The sequence below is a fragment of the Rhinoraja longicauda genome, chromosome 10 (assembly GCF_053455715.1).
Source record: "Rhinoraja longicauda isolate Sanriku21f chromosome 10, sRhiLon1.1, whole genome shotgun sequence".
Taxonomy (NCBI): domain Eukaryota; kingdom Metazoa; phylum Chordata; class Chondrichthyes; order Rajiformes; family Arhynchobatidae; genus Rhinoraja; species Rhinoraja longicauda.
Genome location: NC_135962.1, coordinates 50,492,481 through 50,515,768, shown reverse-complemented (window position 1 = coordinate 50,515,768; position 23,288 = coordinate 50,492,481).

The following is a 23,288-nucleotide window of genomic DNA, read 5'->3' as shown; positions in this document are numbered from 1 at the left end:
CTCTGGATGTGGTAGGATGATTCAGTTGCCTGATAACAGCTGGGAAGAAACTGTCCCTGAATCCTGAGGTGTGCATTTTCACACTTCTACACCTTTTGCCCGATGGGAGAGTGAGGAAGAGGGAGTGGCCAGGGTGCGACTCGCCCTTGGTTACGCTGCTGGCAGCTTGAGGTGCAAATGGAGTCAATAGAAGAGACGTTGGTTTGTGTGATGGGTCTGGGCTGCTGCATCCACAATTTGCTGCAATTTCTTTTGGTCTTGGATGGAGCTTTTTCCAAACCAAGCTGTGATGCATCCTGATAAAATGCTTTCTATGGTGCGTCTGTAGAAGTTGGCGAGAGTTGTAGGGGTCATGCCAAACTTCCTAAGCCTTCTAAGGAAGTAGAGGCGTTGGTGTGCCAGCAAGACATCAGCAAGACATCTCCATGTGAGGAGAGTGTGCAACTTGGAAAGGGATCTCTGTGCCGGGACTTTGCATCTTTGCCCCTGTCCTTCACCTTGATGGAGGTGCCAAGTTTGAGCAGTACGTTTGGAGTATCCAGGCTAGTAACTGCATTGCAGGTGGACCACACCGCAGCTTCTGCATGCAGTGGTGGATGCATTGTATGTTTAGGCCGCGGGACGCGGGACGTTTCAGTGCCCGGTGCGGCTCGGCCGCTGGACTTAACATCGCCCGGTGCGGCCGCGGGACATTTCGGTGCCCAGGGCGGCTCGGCCGCGGGGCCTTCCATCCCCTTGCGGGGGCTGTGCGTGTCATTTGCCTCGGTAGCGGTCGAGCTGCCTGTCCGTGGGTGCGGGGGGAGGAGAGGGGAAGTTTTGTTGCCTCCATCACAGTGAGGGGGTGTTTGGAGTCACTGTGATGGATGTTTGTGTTGGGGTCGTGTGTCCTGTGTTCTTTTCTTTTTTGCTGTGTCTTGTGACTGCTGAAATTTCGTTCGGTATTTATACCGAATGACAATAAAGTTTTGTTATACTATTGATGGGATGCTAATCTAGCAGGCAGCATTTTGCCTGGATAACGTAGAACCTCGTAAGAATTGTTAATGCAGGACTTATTCGAGCAGGTAAAGAGTATTCCATCAGATTTGTGCCTTACAGGTGCTGGTGAAGTCCCAACGAGTCACATGTCATATGATACCCAGCCTCTGATCTTCTCGTAGCCTGGGTATTTATAAGGCTGATCTGGGTGAGTGTTTGGCTAATGATGACCCCCGAGACCTTGATAGTGAGGGACTGTGCGTCACGGTGGCGCGGCGGTAGAGCTACTGCCATACAGCACAAGAGGCCCGGGTTCGACCCTGACCATGAGTGCTTGTCCGTACGGAGTTTGTACGTTCTTTACCCATGACCCACGTGGGTTTTCCCCGAGATCTTCGGTTTCCTCCCACGCTCCAAGGACGTGCAGGTTTGCAGGTTAGTTGGCTTTGATGTAAATGTAAAATTGTCCCGAGTGTGCTTTTTTTTTTGTTGTTGCTTTTTTTTTTAATATAAAAGTTTTATTCCAAAGACAAACATACAAACATACTAAGCAAAATGTGATCAAACAAAAGCCGCCTGTATCGGCAGTTTACGAAATAAACAATTATCACATTAACATCCCGCCATCTCTGTCAACAATACATTCGACCCCCCGTGGCGACCAGCGTTCATGGAAGGCCTCCAGAGTCCCCGTGGACACCGCGTGTTCCCTCTCCAGGGACACGCGGGCACGGATGTAAGTCCGGAACAAGGGTAGGCAGCCGACCTCTGTGAGGCCGTCGACTGCACGCTGCCTGGAACCGCGGATGGCCATCTTGGCCAGGCCCAGGAGCAGACCGACAGGGACCCGAGTGTGCTTAGGGTGATGTTAATGTGCGGGGTTCGCTGGTCGGCGAGGACTCGGTGGGCCGAAGGGCCTGTTTCCGCGCTGTATCTCTAAACCAAACAAAACTAAGACCCAGTAATGGTGATGCCATCGAATGTCAAGGGTAAGTGGTTCGGCTCTCCCCAGCTGCAAGAAGAAGGAGATGCAAATTTGCTGGCAGTCCACTGTTTTAGACTTTAGTCTCCAGTGGCTGCACATTTCCATCATGTGGTGGAAATAAGAGCAGTGAAATTTTTAGCACCGTTTTGCTGGATCATTAAATTAGTCAGGGATTAAAATCACTCCAAGATCGCTGCGGGCTTGTGTGTTGTTAATCAACTTAGGGCTACCTTGCAATGACTTCAGCTGCATGGGTTTATTTGAAAAATAATAACTGTTGCTTGCAATTAATTATAAATAATTTAATCATTTAATTAAAAAATAATTTAAGAGAAAAAATCTAACAGCTGCAGTTTTTTTAATGAAAATATATCAAAGGGATTACTGTAAAATATTTATGAATTATTCAGGCCCATAGTCCAAAGGATTTGAGCGATACATTTTCTAAAGATGCATAATGTTAAACAATGTCATTATACAATTAGAGAAATCATTTATCCAAACAATGATAAGGTATGTTTTTTTTTTAATACTTCTAAGATTGAATATGGGCAATTCTATTCATACTCTCTGTGCTGATTGTATTATTAATGGTTTAATGAGAACTTAGATATTCACCACATCAAAAACCTCTGCTTAGCTGTTTGCTTACATAACTTGCGTTCTGTTGCTTCTGCTAAATGTGCAGCATAGCAGTGGCCCCACATTGTACTCTGAAATTTGGTTTTCAAAAGAGTCCAAGAGCGTTTCACGGCACTGGGCCTGTACTCGTTGGAGTTTAGAAGGATGATAGGGGGACCTCATTGAAACTTACCGAAGATTGAAAGGCTTGGATAGAGTGGATGTGGAGAGGATGTTTCCACTAGTGGGAGAGTCTAGAACTAGAGGTCATAGCCTCAGAATTAAAGGACGTTCCTTTAGGAAGGAGAAGAGGAGGGATTTTTTGAGTCAGAGGGTGGTGAATCTGTGGGATTCTTTGCCACAGAAGGCTGCAGAGGCCAAGTCAATGGGTATTTTTAAGGCAGAGACAGATAGATTCTTGATATAGTACAGGTGTCAGGGGTTATGAGGAAAAGGCAGGTGAGTGGGGTTGAGAGGGAGAGATAGATCAGCCATGATCGAATGGCGGAGTAGAACTGATGGGCCGAATGGCCTAATTCTGCTCCTATCACTTATGAACATGACCAATTCCATTAGAGAAGTTCAACTGGTCTTGAGGACAAATATCTCCCCTCGATGTAAGGGATCGTGTTTGTAAAAGCGTTATACAGTGCAGCATTTTTAAAAAACGAATAACTAATATATAAGCCTCTTCCCATTCTATTTAGTTTAGTTTAGTTTAGACATTCAGCGTGGAAACAGGCCCCTCGCCCACCGAGTCCGCGCCGACCAGCAATCCCCGCACACTAATACTAAACTACACACACACCAGGGACAATTTACAATTATACCAAGCCAATGATCTTACAAACCTCTATGTCTTTGGTGTGTGGGAGGAAACTGGAGCACCCGGAGAAACCCCACGCAGGTCATGGGGAGAGCGTGCAAACTCCGTACGGACAGCACCAGTAGTCGGGATGGAACCCGGGTCTCTGGCTCTGTAAGGCAGCAACTCTACCGCTGCGCCACAGTGCTGCCCCTCACACTGACAATCCCTTCGTCCTTTTTCTATTCATCTGGTTTCCCGTTAAATGCATGTCTGCTGTTTGGGAACGGTTGCTGTTCCAACCACTCCCCTAAGTTCAGTTCAGTTCAGTTTAGTTCTATTGTCACGTGTACCGAGGTACACTGAAAAGCTTTTGTTGCGTGTTAACCCGCCAGCAGAAAGACAACACATGCTCACAATCGAAGGTAGAGAAAAAAACGCTGGAGCAAATCAGCGGGTCAGGCAGCATCTCTGGAGAGAAGGAACGGGTGACGTTTCGGGTCGAGACCCTTCTTCAGAGTGATGTTAGGGGAGGGGGAGGGACGAAGACCTTTGTTTATTTTTGTGGAGTCCCAGTAGGCGAGGAAGCGTTTGTTGAGGGCGTGGATCTGGTGTTGGATAAAATACAGTTGGGGGCCGTTGCAGGTGTGGGTTAGTGAGGCCCGGAGCTGCAGGAGAGTCAGAGTGAGGGCCTGCTGGTGCCGACGCATCACAGCCAGTGTACAACGCAGGGCACGGAAGGAGAACTGTTGGTTCAGTAGGTTGATTCCCGGAATGGCGGGACTGTCGTATGTTGAAAGGCTGGAGCGATTGGGCTTGTATACACTGGAATTTAGAAGGATGAGGGGGGATCTTATTGAAACATATAAGATAATTAGGGGATTGGACACATTAGAGGCAGGAAACATGTTCCCAATGTTGGGGGAGTCCAGAACAAGGGGCCACAGTTTAAGAATAAGGGGTAGGCCATTTAGAACGGAGATGAGGAAGAACGTTTTCAGTCAGAGAGTGGTGAAGGTGTGGAATTCTCTGCCTCAGAAGGCAGTGGAGGCCAGTTCGTTGGATGCTTTCAAGAGAGAGCTGGATAGAGCTCTTAAGGATAGCGGAGTGAGGGGGTATGGGGAGAAGGCAGGAACGGGGTACTGATTGAGAGTGATCAGCCATGATCGCATTGAATGGCGGTGCTGGCTCGAAGGGCTGAATGGCCTACTCCTGCACCTATTGTCTATTGTCTATTGTCTATTGGGAAAAGCTTCCAATCAATGCATTTACAGTGTAGAGATTTAAGGGCCTGTCCCACTTAGGCGATTTTAAGGCAACTGTCGGCGACTAGGCTGTTGCGGACATGATCGTGAGGAGTCTTCAATGAATCGCAGCGGATCTTGGAAAAAATTTCCAGATAGAAATTTCTCGGCGACAGCTGGCTTGTCGCCAGGTATCGTAGCTTATTGCGGGCGCTGTCTGTTGCATGCTGTCCCCAGGTTTGCTGGGTTGTCGCAGATGCATTTAGAAGCACGTAATATTAAGTTAAGAAAAGGCATTTGAAGATACCAGAAGATAGTTTTGTTTAACCAATTTATTCACAGTCAGGACATTTGACAGGTAGATTGGAGGCGACAGTTTGACGGTCAGGTAAGCGTGGGAATTTCGCGATGTTTCCAAAGACGGTGTCTTCTCTTAGCCAGGTGCTAGTTTCACAAAAAAAAGTCGTTTGTATCGACCTGACTCGGCATTGTCGTGGTCATTGTTGCAGAGTAAAAGAAAATTTTGGCGATCTGCTACGACTTTGACAGTCGCCGGCAGTCGCCTTAAAAATCGCGTAACTGGGACAGGCCCTTTAAGAGCGTGGAGCGATACTGATATTAGTTTGTAGATCTGATTGTGTGGCTAGCACACAAATAATGACCTGTGTTGGGCGCCTTCCAGGGATGAAAAGCTAGAAGGTAGTGAGCTCCTTGTGCTCTGAGCAAAAGTATTCCTTCCATGTTTCTAACTGGATTAATGGTTATTTTAGCTGCCCCTTTCATCTAAGTGGCTGCCCTCCTGTTTGAGAGTGGTATGTTCTGAGAGGAATCCTTCACGATCAGCCTACTATTACTGCCCTGCCTGATGGAATGGTATGGTTTGGTATTTTATTTGTTACATGAACCAAAGTACAGTGAAATTCATTGTTGTACACAGTTCGGTACAAGTATCACCTAGAGACATATCGGAGAAGCATCTCAGATGCAGTACAGGTGTATAGCAGTAGTACACTGAGACAGTGTGCAGAGTCGCCACTTTGGCTTCACATATTCCTGGGATGGTCTCTAGATTAAATAAAATGTACTCTACAATGAAATTCCTTCATTCGATACGATACGTTACGATACGATACAATAGAACTTTATTTATCCCAGGAGGGAAATTGATCTGTCAACAGTCATATAAAACACAGGATACATGAAACATGAAATTAAAGTGGCGAGTGGAAAGGATTGGGGATGGGCAAAGATTGGGGAGGGGGGGGGGGGGGGTGGGGGAGGAGAGTCAGTCCTGCCCACGACAGAAACATAGAAACATAGAAACATAGAAAATAGGTGCAGGAGTAGGCCATTCGGCCCTTCGAGCCTGCACCGCCATTCAATATGATCATGGCTGATCATCCAACTCAGTATCCCGTACCTGCCTTCTCTCCATACCCCCTGATCCCTTTAGCCACAAGGGCTACATCTAACTCCCTCTTAAATATAGCCAATGAACTGGCCTCAACTACCTTCTGTGGCAGAGAATTCCACAGATTCACCACTCTCTGTGTGAAAAGAAACGTTCTCATCTCGGTCCTAAAAGACTTCCCCCTTATCCTTAAACTGTGACCCCTTGTTCTGGACTTCCCCAACATCGGGAACAATCTTCCTGCATCTAGCCTGTCCAACCCCTTAAGAATTTTGTAAGTTTCTATAAGATCCCCCCTCAATCTTCTAAATTCCAGCGAGTACAAGCCGAGTCTATCCAGTCTATTCAGACAGAAGGGGGAGGAGTTGTACAGTTTGATAGCCACAAGGAAGAAGGATCTCCTGTGGCGTTCTGTGCTGCATCTTGGTGGAACCAGTCTGTTGCTGAAGGTGCTCCTCAGGTTGACCAGTGTGTCATGGAGGGGGTGAGCTGTATTGTCCAAGATGCTCTGCAGTTTGAGGAGCATCCTCCCCTCCAAGATCACCTCCCATGAATCCAACTCTGCCTCCAGGACGGAGACAGCCTTCCTGATGAGCTTGTTAATCCTGTTGACGTCCGCGGCCTTCGCCCTGCTGGCCCGGCACACGATGGTGAAAAAGATGGCACTGGCCACCTCCAATTGGTGGAACATCTGCAGCATCTTACTGCAGACGTCGAAGGAGCAGAGCCTTCTCAAAAGGTGCAGCCGGCTCTGTCCCTTCTTGTACAGGGCCTCAGCATTCCTGGACCAGTCCAGTTGACTGTCCAAGGTAAACTCCAAGGGATTTGTACTCCCTGGTAAACTGCACATCCACACCATTGATGGAGACAGGGCATAGGGGTATTTTCTCACAAAATGCTGGAGTAACTCAGCAGGTCAGGCAGCATCTCGGGAGAGAAGGAATGGGTGACGTTTCGGGTCGAGACCCTTCTTCAGACTGATGTCGGGGGTGGGACAAAGGAAGGATATAGGTGGAGACAGGGGTGTTCCTCTCCACCTAAAGTCCACCTTTCTACTGGTCCGCTGGTGAATGGAATTAGAAGTTATCCTGCGTGGGTTTTCCCCGGGATCACCGGTTTCCTCCCACACACCAAAGACGCGCAGGTTTGTAGGTGAATTGTCTCCGTTAAATTGCCCCTGTGTGTAGGATACAACTAGCGTACGCGGCGATCATTGGTCGGTGCAGACTCAGAGGGACGAAGGGCAAGTTTCCACGCACTTTGTCTAAAACTATGTACGTGTTGTACTTAAGTCAAGCGTTTGTAAGCTGGGGAGGACCTGTCATTTTCATTGAGCAGATTTGTTAATAACTTCACCCTTTTCAAATAAAATAAAACAACAATGGTCTTACAGCGTGTAACTCACGAAACGGCCTCATCTTGTTTTTGGTTCCCCCCCCAAATGGTTTTGGTCACAAGCATTTAATTAATTTTTATCAACGCTGCCCAGCATCGGGGACTTTCAAGGGGAATTGGATTGTTTCTCTTCAGAAATTCTGCAGAAAGTAAATGCCTGCATCATTCCAAGTGTTAATCCATGTTAAACATACAGGGTGGGAGCCAAATCAATGTTTCTTTCACAATCAACAGGCCCAGCGATGTAACAAGCACTGCAAGTTAGCCGAGCCAGGCCCAGGGGACTCTGCAGGAACCCGGAGCCACACTTCCCTCTCTGCCCCACCGAGAACCCCTGTGAAGTTCTCATTATCTTTCTCAATCAGCCTTTGAAACTACTTAGTTTACAGGGTGCTCAGGGGGCCAGGCAGAACGCGCGGCTATTTCTGCAAATTGAAAACAAATCCAAGGTTAGAGAAAGCGAACATTTTCGTTCTAAGCACAAAAAGAAAAATCGCAAGATGCCCACTGTCACGCACTGTCCTCTGTGAACAGTTGATTATTTCATCGCCTCGCCTTTCGACCTATCGTGGATTCCCTTTTGGTTTCCTTTTATTCCCCTCCATCCCAGCAGCACCTAGTCACCAGTTTTCTACCTGCTAATAAACACGTCTGCCAATGAATTCTTTTAGACGAGATGAAAAGGTCACGCATAAGATTATTAAGGGGTTGGACACTTTAGAGGCAGGAAACATGTTCCCAATGTTGGGGGAGTCCAGAACAAGGGGCCACAGTTTAAGAATAAGGGGTAGGCCATTTAGAACGGAGATGAGGAAAAACTTTTTCAGTCAGAGAGTTGTGAATCTGTGGAATTCTCTGCCTCAGAAGGCAGTGGAGGCCAATTCTCTGAATACATTCAAGAGAGAGCTAGATTGAGCTCTTAAGGACAGCGGAGTCAGAGGGTATGGAGAGAAGGCAGGAACGGGGTACTGATTATGAATGATCAGCCATGATCACATTGAATGGCGGCGCTGGCTCGAAGGACCGAATGGCCTCCTCCTGCACCTATTGTCTATTGTCTATTGTCTTGTGGACGATCGGCCATGATCACAATTAATGGTGGTGCTGGCTGGAAAGGCCAAATGGCCTCCTCATGCACCTATGGTCTATGTTCCATGTCCTGTGTCTTAGTATATTAACTCTGTCCTCTCCTTGCGTGCACAAAAGTTCATAAGTAATAGGGGCAGAATTTGCTCAATCGACCCATCAAGCCTACTCCACCATTCAATCATAGTTGATCTATCTTTCCCACTCAACCCCATTCTCCTGTCTTCTCCCCATAACCCCTGACACCCGTACTAATCAAGAGTCTTTCAATCTCCGCCTTAAAAATACCCATTGACTTGGCCTCCACATCCGTCTGCGGTAATGAATTCTTTAGATTTACTATACAATACAATACAATACAATACAATACAATACAATACAATACAATACAATACAATACAATACAATACAATACAATACAATACAATATATCTTTATTGTCATTGTACAGGGGTACAACGAGATTGGGAATGCGCCTCCCATACGATGCAATAAATTAATTAGCTAGTCAATATTAATTTAAACAACCCAATGAAACAAATTGGAACAGTTTTAAAACAGAATAAAGTGCAAGTAGATCCGTGCCGGTTCACTGTGCGATGTGACCATCCGGCTCAGCAGGACCGGTTCATAGCAGCTATGGCCCTGGGGATGAAGCTGTTCCTGAGTCTGGAGGTGCGGGAGTAGAAGGCCTTGTATCGTCTGCCCAATGGTAGAAGTTCGAAGTTCGTTGCAGGGCTGCGAATAGTCTTTGTGGATGCTGGTGGCTTTTCTGAGGCATCGTGTGTTGTAGATGCCCTCCAAGGCTGGTAGCTATGTTCCGATGGTCCTCTGAGCTCTATGGACTACCCGCTTCTGACTAAAGAAATTCCTTCTCATCTCCTTTCCAATGGTACGTCCTTTTATTCTGCGCTACGGCCTCTGGTCCTAGACTCTCCCACTGGTGGAAACATGCTCTCCACATCCACTCGATCCAGGCCTTTCACTATTTGATAGGTGCTGCCCGATCTGTCAAATATTACCAGCATTTTTGGTTTGCAATTTCGAAGAGGAGTTCTGGACTGAATGTGTTATTCTCAGGATTTAGAATTCAATAGCTTGTTCGGCAGCATCACTAGCGGGCAAGGATAGGCAACATTTTGGCTCAGGACCCCTTTCTTCAACTCTTCACATTCCTTCCTCCAGCCTCACAATTCGCAACTCTTCAATCCTCACACCTTCTGCCTTCTCATCTCTGACCTGTGTCCACCATCTACTTATCAACTCCTCCCCCTACACCTGCATCAACCTGCTACTGGCCAAGCTTTGTCCTGCCTCTCCATTCATCAAGCTTTCTCCAATCCACCCCCTCCCCCTCTGCCCCACCTCCCACGCAATTAATCTGAAGAAGGGTCCTAACCCAAAATGTTGGGCATCCATCGTCTAGCCATTTCCTCCAGAGATGCTATCTGACAATAGACAATAGACAATAGACAATAGGTGCAGGAGTAGGTCATTCGGCCCTTTGAGCCAGTACCGCCATTCACTGTGATCATGGCTGATCATCCACAATCAGTGCCCCGTTCCTGCCTTCTCCCCATATCCCTTGACTCCACTATCTTTAAGAGCTTTATTTAACTATCTCTTGAAAGCATCCAGAGAATCAGCCTCCACTGCCTTCTGAGGCAGAGAATTCCACAGATTCACAACTCTCTGGGTGAAAAGGTTTTTCCTCATCTCCGTTCTAAATGGCCTACCCCTCATTCTTAAAGTGTGGCCCCTGGTTCTGGAGTCCCCTAATATCGGGAACATGTTTCCTGCCGCTAGCATGTGCAATCACTTAATAATCTTATGTGTCAATCAGATCCTCTCTCACCATTTTAAATTCCAGTGTATACAAGCCCAGTCGCTCCATTCTTTCAACATATGACAGTCCCGCCATCCCGGGAATTAACCTCGTGAACCTACGCTGCACTCCCTCAATAGAAAGAATGTAATTCCTCAAATATGGAGCCAAAACTGCACACAGCACTCCAGGTGTGGTCTCACCAGGGCCCTGTACAATTGCAGAAGGACTTTTTAGCTCCTATATTCAACTCCTATTGTTATGAAGGCCAACATGCCATTAGCTTTTTTTCACTGCCTACTGTACTTGCATGCTTATTTTCAGTGACTGATGTACAAGGACACCCAGGTCCCGTTGTATTTCCCCTTTTCCTAACTTGACACCGTTCAGATAATAATCTGTCTTCCTGTTCTTGTCTCCAAAGTGGATAACCTCACACTTATCCACATTAAACTGCATCTGCCATGCATCCGCCCACTCACACAACCTGTCCAAGTCACCCTGCAACCTCATAGCATCCTCTTCACAGTTCACACTGCCACCCAGCTTTGTGTCATCTGCAAATTTACTTTTAATCCCTTCATCTAAATCATTAATGTATGTTGTAAATAGCTGCGGTCCCAGCACCGAGCCTTAAGGCACCCCACTAGTCACTGCCTGCTGAGTTATTCTAGCACTGTGCCTGTACTAGCTGGAGTTTAAAAGGATGAGGGGGGACCTCATTGAAATGTACCGACTAGCGAAATGCCTGGATAGAGTGGATGTGGAGAGGACATTTCCACTAGTGGGAGAGTCTTGGACCAGAGGTCATTGCCTCAGAATTAAAGGACCTTCCTTTAGAAAGGCGATGAGAAGGAATGTCATTAGTCAGGGGTGGTGAATCTGTGGAATTCATTGCCACAGAAGGCTGTGGAGGCCAAGTCAATGGATATTTTTTCAGGCAGAGATAGATAGATTCTTGATTAGTACGGATGTCAGGGGTTATGGGGAAAAGGCAGGAGAATGGGGTTAGGAGGGAGAGAAAGATCAGCCATGATTGAATGGCGGAGTAGACTTGATAGGGGGAATGGCCTAATTGTGCTCCTATCGCTTATGAACTGATGAACATTTTGTGTTTACTCAAGAATCCAGTGGCTGCAATTCCTTGATACGACAGTCATTTGCTCCTTTTATTCTGAGATTGGTTATCTTTCTGGTGCTTGTAACGTTGGTGATTCACAGTATCACAGTATGCCTCATTGTTTATTGTTTCAAACAAGTGTGGATTATGGAGCACTGCCCGATATAGTTCCCTTCTCTACGCACATTTTGTGGTTGCAACTTGTAGATTTTGGCATTCCACAATGTCACACTCTTTGATTTGATTTAAAATTTAAAGTAATGTTGTGTTTTCTGCAGAATTATTACAACCACTGGATTTAAAGATAGACGCAAAAAGCTGGAGTAAAGGGCCGGTCCCACTTAGGCGATTTTAAGGCGACTGCCGGCGACTAGGCTGTCGGTGAACGTTCGCCGGGGTGTCGCAGGCATGATCGTGAGGAGTCTTCAATGAATCGTAGCGGATCTCGGCGCGTCGCGGAGAAATTTACCTGCTAGAAATTTCTCGGCGACAACTGGCTTGTCGCCAGGTATGGTAGCTTATTGCGGGCGCTGTCGCATGCTGTCCCCAGGTTTGCTGGGTTGTCGCAGATGCATTTAGAAGCACGTAATATTAAATTAAGAAAAGGAATGAGAAGATACCAGAAGATAGTTTTGTTTAACCAATTTATTTACCGTCAGGACATGTGACAGGTAGATTGGAGGCGACAGTTTGACGGTCAGGTAAACGGGGGGAATTTTGCGATGTTTCTGAAGACGGTGTAATCTCTTAGCCAGGTGCTAGTTTCACAAAAAAAGTAACTTGTATCGACCTGACTCGGCATTGTCGTGGTCATTGTCGTGGGGTAAAAGGAGACTTTGACAGTCGCCGGCAGTCTCCTTAAAAATCTCATAACTGGGACATGCCCTTAACTCAGCTGGGCAGGCAGCATCTCTGGAGAGAAGGAATTGGTGGAGACCCTTCCTCAGATTGATTAGGGATAAGGGAAATGAGATATATAGACGATGATGTAGAGAGATAAAGAACAATGATTGAAAGATATAAATGTAACGATGATAAAGGAAACAGGCCATTGTTAGCTGTTTGTAGGGTGAGAACGAGAAACTAGTGAGACTTGGGTGGGGGAGCAATAAAGAGAGAGGGAATGCCCTTGCTCCCTGAAGTTAGAGAAATCAATATTCATACCACCGGGCAGTAAGCTGCCCAAGTGAAATATGAGATGCTGTTCCACCAGTTTGCGTTTAGCCTCACTCTGACAATGGAGGAGACCTAGGACAGAAAGGTCTGTGTGGGAATGGGAAGGATTGTTAAAATGTTTAGCAATCGGGAGATCAGGTAGGTTCAGGTGGACTGAGCAAAGGTGTTCAGCGAAACGATTTGGATATAGAAAGAGAAATAGACCTAAAGTTTCAGGTCAAAGACCTTTCATCATATGATTCAATGATCAGATCAATACAGTTATTTATTCACAAAATGCTGGAGTAACTCAGCAGGTCAGGCAGCATTTCAGGAGAGAAGGAATGGGTGCCGTTTCAGGTCGAGACCCTTCTTCAGACTGATGTCAGGGGGGCGGGTTCACCTGTCTTAGGAACCACAGTCTTAGAATAAACGGGAGGTCATTTAAAACTGAGGTGAGAAGGAAATTTTTTCACCCAGAGAGTTGTTAATTTGTGAAATTCTCTGCCACAGAGGGCAGTGGAGGCCAAATCACTGGATGGATTTAAGAGAGAGTTAGATAGAGCTCCAGGGGCTAGCGGAATCAAGGGATATGGGGAGAAGGCAGGCACGGGTTACTGATTGTGGATGATCAGCCATGATCACAATGAATGGCGGTGCTGGCTCGCCCCCCTGACATCAGTCTGAAGAAGAGTCTCGACCCGAAACGTCACCCATTCCTTCTCTCCCGAGATGCTGCCTGACCCGCTGAGTTACTCCAGCATTTTGTGAATAAATACCATCGATTTGTACCAGCATCTGCAGTTATTTTCTTACAGATCAATACAGTTAGATCAACAACCTGGTTGTTAACTTTTGTTCTTTCTCCACAGTTACTGCCTGATTTGAAGAGTAGATGCAGCATATTCTGTTTTGCCGTAGTAATCCATTTGCTTACATATATCTTGTAAGATATAGTGTTAGTGTGCAGGGATCACTGGTCAGCATGGACTCGGAGGGCCGAAAGGCCTGTTTCCATGCTGTATCTCTAAATTAAACTCAACTAGGAGATTTGCAAGGAGGTTACCGAAATATGTGAGCTTCAGTGTAGGGAGAGGTTGAAATGGCTGGCACATCTCTCCTTGGTGCGTAAAAGGCTGAGAAGTGACCTTACTGAAGTGTACAAGATCACGAGGGGCATGGATAAAGTAAAAGCTTACAGTCTTTTGTCCCAATGTTGGGCGAGTCCCAATGTTGGGCGAGTCCAGAACCAGGGGCCACAGTCTTAGAATAAAGGGGAGGTCATTTAAAACTGAGGTGAGAAGGAACTTTTTTCACCCTGAGAGTTGTGAAGTTGTGGAATTCTCTGCCACAGAGGGCAGTGGAGGCCAAATCACTGGATGAATTTAAGAGAGAATTAGATAGAGCTCTAGGGTCGAGCGGAATCAAGGAATATGGGGAGAAGGCAGGCACGGGTTACTGATTGCGGATGATCAGCCATGATCACAATGAATGGCGGTGCTGGCTCGAAGGGCCACATGGCCTCCTCCTGCACCTATTTTCTATGTTTCTATGTTTTTCACAGGGTAGAGGATTCTAAAACTAGAAGGCATAGGCTTAAGGTGATTGGAGTGAGATTTAAGTGGGACTTCAGCACCTGGAGAATGAGACTGCACCTGAAGTATTCTGTGCAATTTTGGTCTCCAAATTTGAGGAAGGACTTTATTGCTATTGAGGGAGTGCAGCGTAGGTTCACCATGTTAACTCCCTGGATGGCGGGACTGACGTACGATGAAAGAATGGGTCGACTGGGCTTGTTTTCGTTGGGATTTAGAAGGATGAGAGGGGATCTTATAGAAACATATACAATTCTTAGAGGATTGGACAGGGTAGATGCTGGAAAAATGTTCCCGATATTGGGGAAGTCCAGAACCAGGGGTCACAGTTTAAGAATAAGGGGGAGGCCATTTGGGACTGAGATGAGGAAAAACGTTTTCACCCAGAAAGTTGTGAGTCTGTGGAATTCTCTGCCACAGAAGGTAGTGGAGGCCAATTCACTGAATGTTTTCAAGAGGCAGTTAGATTTAGCGCTTAGGGCTAAAGGAATCAAGGGATATGGCGGAAAAAGCCGGAACGGGGTACTGATTTTGGATGATCAGCCATGATCATATTGAATGGCGGTGCTGGCTCGAAGGGCCGAATTTGCCTCCTCCTGCACATATTTTCGATGGTTCTAACATTTTCACTCAGAATTTTCATCTGGAAAGATGTCTGTATCTGGATCGAGCTGCCAGAATTTTCATCTGGAAAGATGTCTGTATCTGGATCGAGCTGCCAAACTATAGAAGCGGATACAATTACAATTTATAAAAGACATTTAGACAGATATACGAATAGGAAGGGTTTAGAGGGCAATGGGCCAAATGCAGGCAAATGTGACTAGTCCAGTGTACCAACTTAGTCGGTATGGACAAGGGGAGGCTGAAGGGCTTGTTTCTGTGCTGTGTAGCACTATGACTCTATGTCTCTTGTGATGGGCACTGCACTGTGCTTCCAAGTTTGGCTTCATTTAAGTCAATTGAATCAACTTTTGGCAAACAGGGAACAGCAACGAACAAATTGTAATGTGTAGGAAGGAACTGTGGATGCTGGTTTAAACCGAAGATAGACATTAAAAAGCCGGAGTAACTCAGCGGGTCAGGCAGCATCTCTGGAGAGAAGGAATAGGTGACGTGTTGGGTCGAGACCCTTCTTCAGACCCCAAAAATAATAGATCGCAATAAAAGCTGTCCTACTATAAACAGCATGATCGCCAGATACCTTGATTCCCTCAGTGGTAAAAAGCCAATGATCTCAACTTTGAATGTATTCCTCCACAAGTCATCAGGGGCAAGAGCTACCTGACCCGAGGTTGATTTGCGCCCAGCCATTTGTGCTAATCTTGGGCGTATATATTGCACATTGACTGTAAAACGACTCAATATTACCACAATAAAGTATCCGATATAATACAGCACAGAACGGTGATCAAACACTGTGATAAAGTGCATGATCTACTGACTAGCACAGCATGAGTTGCACAATAAACTGTGAAGATTTAGGAGTTGGATCAGCCTGTGTCAAGCTGGCCGAGCTCAGAACTTTATTTATGTCAAGATAATTTGCCCAGTGTTAACTAGTGCTTGCGTTCTCTCTTTAGTTTAGCTTAGAGATGCAGCGCGTAAACAGGCCCCTTCGGCGCACCGAGTCCGCGCCGACCAGAGACCACCCACACGCGAATTCCACTTTCGCACCCTACACACCCAGGTGAAATTTACAGAAGCCAATTAACCGACAAACCTGACGTCTTTTGAGTGTGGGCAGAAACTCAAAAGCTCCCGGAGAAAACCCGCGCGGGTCACAGGGAGAACGTTCAAACTCCGCACAGACAGCAGGATCGAACCCGGATCTCTGGTGTTGTGAGGAAGCAGTTCTAATGCTTCACCACCATGCAGCACTGGCTCAGCTTCTGGATCAATGTTTGGTGATGTTTATTGTTCAATTTTGACATATCTGTCCATTAAATACTCTACGCCCAATCAATTTTAACCGGTACAGTGTTCCAATTATAATGGAACTGGCAGATTCACTTAAACTATTCCCTTCACCGAAGGACACAAATGCAGAAGGACGCAAAGTGCTTGTGTAACTCAGCTGGTCAGGCAGCATTTCTGGAGTGCATGGATAGGTTACGTTTTGGGTCGGGGCCCTTCTTCAGAACATCTCTGGAGAACGTGGATGGGTGACATTTCGGGTCAGAAGGAAGGTCCTGACCCGAATCCTCGTCTCTTCATGTTCTCCAGAGGTGATGCGTGACCCGCTGAATTACTCCAGCACTGTGTGTCCTTTTGTGTAAAGCAGCACCTGCAGTTCCTTATTCCTCCATGGCAAATGCATATATCAATTCTTTTTTCAAAACCAGCATTATATAAGCTCCATAAACCATTCAGAACTATTAACTACACAATGAAACCACACTATTTGCTACTATAAACTAATCAGTGTTGTAACCTGCATTGCACAGCAGCTGTAAACTATACTGTAAAAGCACTCTAAATTGTCCAGTACAAATGCTATAAATTTTATGTTAACCACTGTAATGCGAACAAAATAAACCCATAAACTGTAAAATAAACAATTATTAGCTACTCGGTATTCTGAAGCCTTCACAATACGACTGCTGAAATAAATACAGGCCAGCCAGAATGGACTGCACAATACAACTCACAGAGAGTAATCTTGTTAAACGATCAAAACCAACTCAAGATTTTAAAAATAAACAAGTCCATTTAACTATTTGGAGGTACTCAGTTCAGCTAACACGCCCGACACAGTGTAATTGTTATCATCTGCAAAGTATAATTTAGTTTGGTTTGGAGATAAGGCGCCGAAACAGGCCCTTCGGCCCACTGAGTCCGCGCCGACCAGCGATCCCCGCACGCTAACACTGTCCCAGTCCCACACTAGGGACAATTTACAATGACACCAAGCCAATTAACCTACAAACCCGTACGCCTTTGAAGTGTGGGAGGAGATCCCGGGAAAAACCCACGCAGTCACGATGGGGAAGCGTGCAAACTCCGTACAGCCAGCACCGGTGGTCAGCATCGAACCCGGGTCCCTGGCGCTGTGAGGCAGCAACTCTACCGCTGCGCCACCGTGCCGATTACACCTCAAGAACCATGCTACAGCTAATGAATAAATTACTGTAGATTAGTCAATGAAGTAAAATAAAACTACAGAGATTAACCTATATTGCACAATTACATCAAAACTAATGAATATTACCACAACAATGTACCTGATGTAATCACTATAAATTAATGTAGACAGCAGAGAACAATGATCTGAGGTTATCCATCGACACAGTTATAAAGTGTACCATCTAACCACAATGAATTGCACACTACAATGACAACATTACATGATGCACCTTCAGTAATCTATTTGGTGCAAGTACTCAATATGTCTACTGGTCAATAAATATATTGACTACTGCCCAACAAAAGCTACAGAGTTGAAGCACTGTGAACAAGTATTCCCGACTGTCATTGTAAACACCATGGTAGCGAGAAATCCACTAACTTAGTTTAGTTTAGAGATACAGAGTGGAACCAGCCCACCAACTTCGGACCGACCAGTGATCCCCGCACTATCCTACACACACTAGGGACAATTTTACATTGATACCAAGCCAATTAACCTTCAAACCTCTACGCCTTTGGAGTGAGGGAGGAAACCGAAGATCTCGGAAAAACCCCACGTTGTCACGGGGAGAACGTACAAACCGTACAGACAGCACCCGTAGTCAGGATCGCTGGTCGGCGCCCAACCCTGCATCAACAGCCCAGGCTCCTGAGTTCGGATCCCATCACTGGCATTGTGGCTAATCATCTGGAATACAACAACATGTCTTAGCAATGAGCAGCATAAAAACGACCAGAATGCCTTACATGGTATTGGTATTGGTCTATTATTGTCACGTGTACCAAGATCCTGTGAAAAAACTTTTCTTTTGTGTGCTATACTTGAATATAGACAATAAACAATAGACAATAGGTGCAGGAGTAGGCCATTCGGCCCTTCGAGCCAGCACCGCCATTCAAAGTGATCATGGCTGATCATTCACAATCAGTACCTCGTTCCTGCCTTCTCCCCATACCCTCTGACTCCGCTATCTTTAAGAGCTCTATCTAGCTCTCTCTAGAAAGGATCCAGGGAATTGACCTCCACTGCCTTCTGAGGCAGAGAATTCCACAGATTTACAACTCTCTGACTGAAAAAGTACTCAATATAATCAAACCATGCAGTTATGGGGAGAAGGCAGGAGACTGGGGTTAGGAGGGAGAGGTAGATCGGCCATGAATTGAATGGCGGAGTAGAGTTGATGGGCCAAATGGCCTACTACTCCTATCACATGACCTTATGACCTTATGACGTACAGGTTTGCAGGCTAATTGGCTCGGTAAAATTGTGAATTGTCCCCAGTGTGTGTGGGATAGCGTTAGTGTGCAGGGATCGCTGGTCGGCGCGGACTCAATGGGCTGAAGGGCCTGTTCCCGCGCTGAATCTCTAAACTAAACTACAATTGGTTATCGGGTATAGATCCTAAGCTTATCAGATATCCATTCAAGAGTCTGATAACAGCCGAGACCCTTCTTCAGACTGAGAGTCAGTGCAGAGGGGGACACAAGAGACGTGGAAGGGTAAAATGTGAAAATGACAGATCAAATGCCTGAAGAAGGGTCTCAACCCGAAACGTCACCCATTCCTTCTCTACACAGATGCTCCCTGTCCCGCTGATTTTACTCCAGCATTTTGTATCTGTCTTCAACTCCAAAGACATATAGGTTTGTACGGTGATTGGCTTTGGTGTAATTGTAAATTGTCCCATGTGTGTAGGATAGTGCCAGCATGTGGCGATCGCTGGCCGGCGTGGACTGGGTGGGCTGAGTAACTGTAAACTAAATAAACTAAACAAAACGGCACGATTAGACCGTACAAATTTAATCGTTCGTTGCAATTGAAAAAATAGCAGAAGACTATTCAGTACCATCACGAACTATTAGGCTATTTAACAGCTCCATCCTGCTCTATAAACCTACCATGAATTGCCACAGCTACCATCATCTAACTCTAAATAAGTATAAATTGCTGGAAAGTAATTCACATTTCAATTTGCAAATGCAGCCTTCATAACTGTACAGTACAACTGATCAACTGAGAATGATCAGCCATGATCACATTGAATGGCGGTGCTGGCTCAAAGGGCCGAATGGCCTACTCCTGCGCCTATTGTCTATTGTCTATTGTCTATTGAAACACTACAATATAATCCACGCTGTAAGCACATCAACTACCATAATCTGCACGCCACAGCAGTTGAAATTTGCAGTTTACAGGCAAAGTTTATAACAACACAGTTATTATTATTGCTTAAAACAACTACTATACATGCTTCCATTGGCATGAACTTCCCAGTACAACCAAAACATCAACCTGTTTAAACTACACAATCCAACAACCATAAAGTGCACAGTATATTTTTTATAATCTGCTCATTACATCAAAACAAAAGGCTTGCAATTTTATAACGACTTTCCTGATTTTACAAAGCACTGAGACCAAAGAACATTTGATGTGTAGTCAGTGCTGCAATTTAGGTAACACTAGACCAAGTGGACCCGTTGGGCCCAAACTTCTCCTGCATTGGTGCAGCACCCTCTCCTCCCACCCTCCCCCTCCCCTCTCACCCCCTCCCCTCTCCCCTCTCCCCCCCCAACCCCCTCCCCTCTCCCTAAAATTGGGCCTAAAATTGTTGCGTTAACGTGTACCGTTTTGGCTGTAGTTCAGGAACAAACAAACAAGAGTTTTAGTATATAGATAACACCAAATTTCAACATTATCAAAACTCACTTCAGGGCGGCACGGTGGTGCAGTGGTAGAGTTGCTGCCTTACAGCGCCAGGGACTCGGGTTTGATCCTCTCTGCGGGTGCTGTTGGTACGGAGTTTGTACGTTCTCCCCGTGACCTGCATGAGTTTTCACCGTGATCTCCGGTTTCCTCCAACACTTCAAAGACGTACATGTTTGTAGGTTAATTGGTTTGGTAAAAACGTAAATTGTCCCTCGTGTGTGTAGGATAGGTTACTGTGCGGGGGATTGCTGGTCGGCACGGACTCGGTGGGCCGAAAGGCCTGTTTCCATGCTGTATCTCTAAACTAAACTAAACATTGGTGCCTAATTTGTGCACAGCAAACTCCCTGAGACACCATCCAAGCAAATCCAATTGTTTTTCTGTTGTTAATGTTGAGCGAGAGCCAGATTAACAGGGATAATCAGGTCCACTTGAGAACCCATGTTCAAGAACACAGCAATTGACAGTTCTTCCACTAGTTACCTTTTATTCACTACTGGGCTCTCAGCTAAGAATAGTCATCTTAAAACATTGGGCTGGGGCCTTGAATCCCGAATTAAGACTGTTACCTCCTGAGCCACAGTCGTTACTATCAGATACACCCTGCCTTCCCAGCTAAATATACCTGCCATTTTACATTTGAATTCCTGATTCTTAGCATCAACAATATTTTGTTTTATGCTGCCTGGCAGGCTGAGCATTGTGCAGCATTTTCTGCGTTTACTTGTAGTATTCAGGGCGGCACGGTGGCGCAGCGATCGAGCTGCTGCCTTACAGTGCTTGCAGCGCCAGAGACCCGGGTTCGATTCTGACTACGGGTCCTGTCAGTACGGAGTTTGTACGTTCTGCCCGTGACCGCGTGGGTTTTCTTCGAGATCTTCGGATTCTTCCCACACTCCAAAGACGTACAGGTATGTAGGTTAATTGGCTTGGTATAAGTTGTCCCTCGTGTGTGTAGGATAGTGTTAGTGTGTGTGGATCGCCGGTCGGTGCAGACTTGGTGGGCCGAAGGGCCTGTTTCCGCGCTGTGTCTCTAAGCTAAACTGAACTAATTTTAACCTCTGTGACACGACAAGAAGCTTTTTGCTAGAAAAACATTTTTGAAATTGCTCAATACCAAGCCTTTAATGTGGCACAGTGACCAGAATAGTGAACCACATCAAAAACTCAACAGATCTAATAAAAATAACATTGCTCAACCATGATAAAAGGGTGGATACAACTCTGATCAACTGGTCAATATAACCTCAATACACTGTGGTGCAGCAGCAGAACTGCTCCCTTACAGAACCAGAGAACCGGGTTCGATCCTGACCACGGATGCTGTATGTACGGAGTTTGTACGTTCTCCCCGTGACCAGCGTGGGTTTTAGTTTAGAGATACAGCACAGAAACAGGCCCTTCAGCCCACCGTCCGCACCAACCAGCGATCCCCGCACACTGAGGACAATGTTTTACACTTACACTTAGCCAATTTACCCACAAACCTGTACATCTTTGGAGCGGGGGGGGGGAAACCGAAGATCTCGGAGAAAACCCAAGCTGTCAAACTCCGTAGAAACAGCACCCGTAGTCAGGATCAAACCCTGGTCTCTGGCGCTGCAAGAGCTGTCAGGCAGCAACTCCACTGCTGTGCCAGCCCGAGTTTCCTCCCACACTCCAAAGACGTACAGGTTTGTAGGCTAATTGGCTTGGCTAAATTATAAATTGTCCCTGGTGTGTGCGGGATAGTGTAAGTGAGCGGGGATCGCCGGTCGGCGCGGACTTGGTGGGCCGAATGGCCCATTTCCGTGCTGTATCTCTAAACTAAATTAAAGTAAACTAAAGTAATCTAAACCAAACACAATTGAACGTCACAGTGAGCAACTGTAAAAGTCACTGAGCTACAAACTACCTGGAACAACTATTGCAGTTGGCAGTACAGTTGAATTAAAAACAATTAAAAACCTATTAAACTACAGCTAATTACAAAGTACAACCTTCATTAGACACATTGCAAACAAATTTCAATAACACCATACAGCCACTGTAAATCCACACAGTACAACCTTCAAGGAGAGCCTTTATTACCATGGTACAAACACATAAATGTACAGGGCAACTACTGTATATAAAGCACAGAGTACAAAATCCAGAAGCTACACTCTCCATTGTTCATAACTAAACAACATCTGTGTGCCATATAGAACCAGCTCCATAACAGCATTGGACAATCTCCATCGGATACTTGGAGTCATCTCCATAAACAGCGGAAGCTCTACGTGCTGAAGAGTACACTGTCGGCGGTACGCTGACACAGCGGTAGAGTTGCTGACTCACAGCGCCAGAGACCCTGGTTCGATCCTGACTATGGGTGTACGTCTGTATGGAGTTTGTACGTTCTCCCCCTGACCGCATGGGTTTTCTCTTTTCCCTTCCAATACAAAATGTTTTTATTCCAGGCAAAACAAAAATACAGAGTAGTAACATGATCAAAGGCTGCCTATATTGGCAGTTTACAAACAAGGAGTTATCAAGTTAATATATCGCCAACTTTATCCCTAATACACTCGACCTCCCGCGGCGACCAGCGTTTACGGAAGGCCTCCAGAGTCCTCTCCAGGGACACGTGAGCACGGACGTAGGCCTGGTGCGGCCGTCAACTACCCGCTGCATGGACCCATGGGTTTTCTCCGGGTGCTCCGGTTTTCCCCCACACTCCAAAGACCTACAGGTTTGTAGGTTAATTAGCTTTGGTAAAATTGTAAAAAATTGTCTCTCGTGTGTCGGATAGTGCTAGTGTACGGGGATCTCTAAGCAGTGCAGACTCAGTGGGCCGAAGGGCCTGTTTCCGTGCTGTACCTCCAAACTGGGGGTCAGGTAAAGAGCGATCACGTCGCGGCCCTTGTTTTCACCAATCTTTCCACCACTACGCACAAGAGGCACAAGAAGCAGTGCCGGATTAACACAGTAGCACAAGTAGCATTTGCTACGGGCCCCGCACTTTCGAGGGCCCCGTGCTAGATGCTTGAAAATCGGCATCCCACTGGGGGGCGCTGTGTTGCGCGCGCCGCTCCCCAACCGCCGCGGCTTGAATGTATTGGCGGGGCTGCGCGGACCAATGGGCAGCTGGCGCGTCACCACCCAACCGCTAACCCTGAGACACAGGCCCTCACACCCCCCCCCCCCACCCCCACCCCCCGCAGAGGGATAGAGACCGGCAGCAAGACACAGACAGGCAGCGGCAGAG